Raw genomic sequence first — 6,000 nt, forward strand, 5'->3', positions numbered from 1 at the left:
CAAATAAGCAAACTATAATATTAAAACACTGTGTGTGTGCAAACATGCCTTCAAGTCACCTATCGCCTTATGGCAACCCCATGAATTTCATAGGTTTTTCTTAGGCAAGGAATACTGAGACGTGGTTTTGTCAATTCCTTCCTCTGAAATATGGTCTACAACAGCTGGTATTCCCTGGTGGTCTCCCATCCATAAAACAACATAAGCAATCTAGAGACTTTAAGCAGAATGGCATAGTGGTTTGAGTGTTGGACTACAACTCTAGAGACCAGGGTTTGATTCCCAGCTCACAAGCTCTCAGCCTCAAGGGAAGGCAGTGGCAAACCTCCTCTGCTCAAATCTTGTCATGATAGGATCACCTTAGGGTCATTATAAGTTGGAAACAACTGGAAGGCACACCACCACAACAGCAACTCCATCTGTATACTAACCAAGGATAACCCTGCTTATCTTCCAAGATCAAATTGGATCTAGTACCTTTGAATTTAAACATACATAGATGAAAACAAAAACTGCACTGATCTTGTTTAACAGCCTTTTCCTCAATGTCCAGTCAATTCCAAAACAAATTATGAAGTGGATTCGTTACCCCACCCTGCATTTGAAACTGATTCCCCAATGTCTCAGCATTGGCTGAGATATTGCTGAGCTACTTTCCCCTTGGAAAGCAGTAAATTATTAAACTTTCAACAACAACAACAATCAGGTTGTACAATAGTTGTAATGGTACTCATGTTTTCATCAGGCCATATAGTCAACAGATGCTTTGGTTGGCCTTTTACCATTCAGGTTTGTTTCATTTTGTCTCTCCTATGCTGCAGATCATGCTAGGAAAGGAGAAGAAGAGATTAAGATCCAAGGCAGTATGACTCTATATAGTATTTGATGAAGAACATAGGGGTGCTATTGCACGCATCTCCTACTTATCACTTCCTATGACGAATCTGGTTGGCTGTGATGGGAACATGATGCCTTTAGTCTGATCCAGCAAGGATCACATTCTATTTTGCTTTCCTTTTTAGAGTAGGTTTTCCTGTCTGAATGGTGGGGGGAGAGAATGAAAATGTTATGAGTCCAGTGCAGTTGGGAGATTTTAGGAGTTTCAGACCAATTAATGAATAAGTAACTCTTCCAAATATTTACTTTCTTTTGCAATTTAATATTTCTAAAAAGGCACTTTTCTTAATATTTTTCTCTAGCACATAATGTATGGCTAAAGCAGCTGTTGTAATCCACTTACTATGATACAAGTTGCATTTCACTGTTCCCTAATAGAAAGTCCATATGATATGACCCACTTTTGTGTTATAAAGAGATAATAGGTTATCTAGTACTTAGTCCATAGAAAAACCAACTGACTGCCTCTGAATAGATTGCCTGTGGGACTTGCTTTCTCTTCCCACACCCTTAATCTTTTTAGTGCTTTCTAAAGTAGAGCCATAGCATTCTCTCAGGTGTTTTCTTTTGTTATTGCTCAGCCAAGCCAGTGATACTTGCCATCCTCAGGAAACATCTTTTGTGTGTAATCCTTCTGCTGTTACATATTACAAATGACTATACTTTATCAGCAAAGCAGCATAGCTGTGTTATTGTGTCCTTATCTTGTATAATTTTGAACTTCGCATATAAAGTCACAGATCTGCTGCATTTCATATTTTCTTGGCCTTAGTGCTTACTCTTTCGACATTCTTGACCTTTGTATGAAACCGGAATAAGTTACATTTTTGACTTTTATTGCTAACTGCCCTCAAGTCGACCCCAACTCACAGTGAGTCTGTGGATGAGACATCTCCAAGATGTCCTGTCCTCCATTGCTCTGCTTAGGTCCTGTAAATTCAAACCCATGACCTCTTTCACAGAGTCTATCCATTGAGTGTGCAGTCTTCCTTTCTACCTCCCACCACCTTTCCTAACATTATTGTCTTTTCTAATGTTTTATGGCTTCCTATGATGCGTCCAAAGTACAACAGCCTTAGTTTGATCATCTTGGCCTCCAGGGAGATTTCAGGCTTGATCTGTTCAAGGACAGATTTGTTTGTATTTTTGGCTGTCCACAGCCTCCTCAGCACTCCTCTCCAGCACCAAATCTCAAACGAATTGATTTTCTTCTTATTGGCCATCTTCACTGTTCACCTCTCACATCCAAACATGCTAATGGGGAATTAGTGACTTTGGTGTTCAGTTGTATATCTTTACTTTTTAGGATCTTTTCTAGTTATGTTATAGATGCTTTTCCCATTCCTAGTCTTTTTTCTGATTTCTTGACTGCAATCTCTTTCCTGCTCGAGGTTTGATCCAAGATATAGGAATTCTTTTGCTGTTCTGATTTCCTCATTGACTAGGTAGGTGTTCCGTGGTCATTGTTTTTGTTTTCTTTATGTTCAGCATGAAGCCTGTCTTTGCACTTTCTTCTTTGACCTTTCTTAGTAGTTGTTCCAAGTCTGTGATGTTTTCCACTTGTAGCATGGTGTCATCCATGTATTTTAGATTGTTGCTATTCCTTCCTCCTACTATTTTAGAGTCTAAGGCTACTCTTTGTTTGATATTTTCTGCATATAAGTTGTACAAATAGGGTGATAGACTTTTTAGACTACAGTTCCTAAATTTTCACATTCACCACAGGCAGTAACTTTTCCAAGTTCTGCATTTGTGTGTGAATACTACACTTGATCATACCCAAAAGGCTGAGAAGCAATATGAATACTGTTAGCTAATAATTTATAGTTCTTCATGTACAGTAGCATCTTTCATGATCCCGAATGTTAAGTATGCCCATTTGCTCTCTATTGTTAGACTTTAAGCCTGTATTTTATATATGATATACATTTATAATGGTGAGTAATTCCAACATGTCTAGCCCTCATATAGAGCATAATCTGATTACATTACACAAAACTACTCACAAAAGAGACTACTGTATTTTTAGCCAGAAACATTTCCATAATGAAGTCTTTAGGTCAAATCTGAAACCACAACCATTCACCCATTTTCATTTTAGAATTAAATGATGCATTTTATTACATTAGCTTACATTTATTAAACAGGCATATGAGGTCTTACTTTGACCTTATTTTTTTTATTTTAAACTAGGCTAACCCAATTGATTACAGTAAGATGCTGACAAATCCATTCTGGACTCTTAATCCAAGAGCTCTGATGATGGTGTCAAAGTGAAATTCATTCACCACGGTTGGATTCTAGTTTATGGTTTGATGTCAAAGTAAATACAGTTAGGGCCATTCATATTGGCATGGATTCTGTGCAAATTTACTTGGAGTTGAATTCTACTGAAATCCATGGGACAGTTCCGAACAAGAGTGCTGAGAACTGACGTGCTGATCTTTAATATGAGATTGATTAGGCATACCTTCAAAAAACTTTTGGTAAATTCATAGCTGTAATCCAAAAAGGTATTTTGAGCCCTGAATGTAATACTTTTGGCCGCAGTGTATTACTGAGTTATATGTGTTTAGCACAATAACTGTGGATGAACTTAAATATGCATGATGGTGTAGGTTTACAGGCATTCTTTTACATTGCTCCTTCTGTAACTTTTCATTCATGCGTTTGAACATGAATTATGTATGATTTAATCAAATCAGGATGAGGTGAGTTAATCTTTAAAGTGGATTAATGCATGATGTGAATGTAGTTTAATGCACGGCAGATTCACCTGAGGGTTACATGCCTGAGCTAGATAATTTTTAGCTAAATTTCATCCTTATGGTGCTATGCTCCTATGACTTTTAATAAATATTGTTTCTTAATCAGTTTTATTCTTGCACATTTATGACATTAAAGAGAGTATGTGCACAGAAGCAGCACACAACACTATAGAAAACCAGAGTGCTAAAATCCTGACAAGTGGTTAAGTGCTTTGGCAAATAAGGTTGGATCTCTGAAAAGGCTTAGAAAATCCCTTTCAGTTGCATACAGTGGTGTCTAGCTTTTTCTGCCAACAGCAAATCTTTGCATGGTATCTGAAGTGGCTTTGAAAGTCCTGTGTAAGTCAAAAATGTATTCATTAGACAATATGAAAGTCTGCTTTGGGGAGCAAGGAGACAAAACCAGAGGGTGATGTCCAAACATGGCCTGGCTAGCACCAGCAGACACCATGCTGGGAGACCCAGGGATAAAGCATGGAGCATATAAGTGGAAGAGGGTTGGACTTGTGTTATTATAATTTTCTTGTCATTGTTAAGGATATAGGGAAGATACCAGAGGCCCTTCTTTTGGTCCTCTACTCTCGTCTCCTTCATAAGCACATCTGTTAGGAACATAACAGAGAATTTGTGGAATCAGCAAATAAAGAGTTACAAAGGCAGAGGCAGAGGTTGTGGACTGAGATAGATGTGTGGTTAGGATCCTGATTCAAGCAAAGAAGGATCTAAAGGACAGAAGCAACAAGTATGGTTGAAGCTGGATTAATAGTTAGGTTCAAGAGAAGGTTGATAAGGAAAATGAATTTGTTCAGCAACTTCTCCCAGTTATTGATTGTTCAACCTAAGCAGAGGCATAGCATCTTGTGCAAGAAAGAGGAATATATAGCCTTCCAGATGTTGGACTGTTTCTCCATGATCTCTTGCCAATAGTTATGCCAATTGGGCTCGAGGAGAGTTGCAGTCCACAAACATCTGGAAAGTGACATTTTCCCTGCTCTTGACCTAGTAGTACAGTAGTAGTAGTAGTAGTAGTAGTAATAATAATAATTTCTTCTGTAGCCAAATATCTGTGTACAAGGTGATACTGAAACCCCAAAGGGACACTTGACCTGCACACTTTAGTCTACTTGATTTTCTGAGGAACCAGGGAGGTAAGGGGTGAGAGGTAAGCTATACGAGGTGCAGAAGACAAAACAAATATTCAGGATCAATTGAGATAAACCTGAGCTTAGTGGGGAGGGGAATGAATTTCAAACCTGTGCTGAGTAACATTCATTTTAAAGTTGCATAACTTGATGTGACACGAAAAGACAAAATATAGCTTTCCTATGAATACCTCAGTGGACTCAATACTGTACATTAGAAGCTGGACATGATGATATTGGGTGAGAAATGCCTTTCCAAAGCCAGCAGAATAGTGTGGGCTGAAAAACATTGCCTTTCCCATGTAATTGGAACTGACAAGATAACAACTATTTTAGTCACCAGTTGAAATTGAATGTGGTTGATGGTGACTGGAGGACAAATTTGATTGTCTTGATTTTTGTGCACGGTTGTTAGTGGTCCTAAGGAGCAAAGACACAATGGCTTAGACTTTAGACAAAACAAAGCAAGGGCTCTATTACCCGAACTCCATTCTATGCTAGGAAAGTTACTCAGGGTGCTAATCTAATCTAGCTGTATTCTAAGGGAGAGCTGAGAGAAGTCTAGGAAGAAAAGGTGTAAGCATCCCTAAGAATATCTGTTTACATTACAGAGGAAGCAAGATAGATGGAGGAACAGGGAAAACACCTTGGGTCACTCAAATTTTCTAACTCTCTTGCTACTGCCCACTCTGAGGCATTCTTGAGAGCATTGTTGCACTTCCAAGATGCCTATTTTGTTAAACATTAGTTTTCTTCTTTCTTAAGTGCAATAAGTTTAATTGGTATAATTTTTATAAATATATGAAGCCTCCACCCTCGTTGTTGTTGTTTTTAACTGCTGCAGCAAAAATTTATAAAATAGATCACTTTAGTAGGTCAGCAAAGTCTTATAATGATCAGGGGGACAGACCAGAAACCAGAACAGTTTTCCTTCAGTAATTGTTGCAAGATTTGCCATGAGCCAAAGCAGTTATGGTATTGCCTAGAGTAAAAATTAGCCTCATTAATTCTCTTCTTCTTGAAGAGAATGATGGAAATTAGCTTGGTTCTTAATTGAACTAAAGGGAAAGGCAAAACAGAAATTATGAATGTGAAATGCTAATATGTTTCAGTAAGTTTATATTCAGGATGGAGTGCATTTCATAAAAATGATATAATTATGTTGCATCTTGATTCTTTCATTGAAGAGTTTC

The sequence above is a fragment of the Sceloporus occidentalis genome, unplaced genomic scaffold, assembly GCF_023333645.1.
Source record: "Sceloporus occidentalis isolate IW3139 unplaced genomic scaffold, rSceOcc1.0.p SCAF_73, whole genome shotgun sequence".
NCBI classification, from domain to species: Eukaryota; Metazoa; Chordata; class Lepidosauria; order Squamata; family Phrynosomatidae; genus Sceloporus; species Sceloporus occidentalis.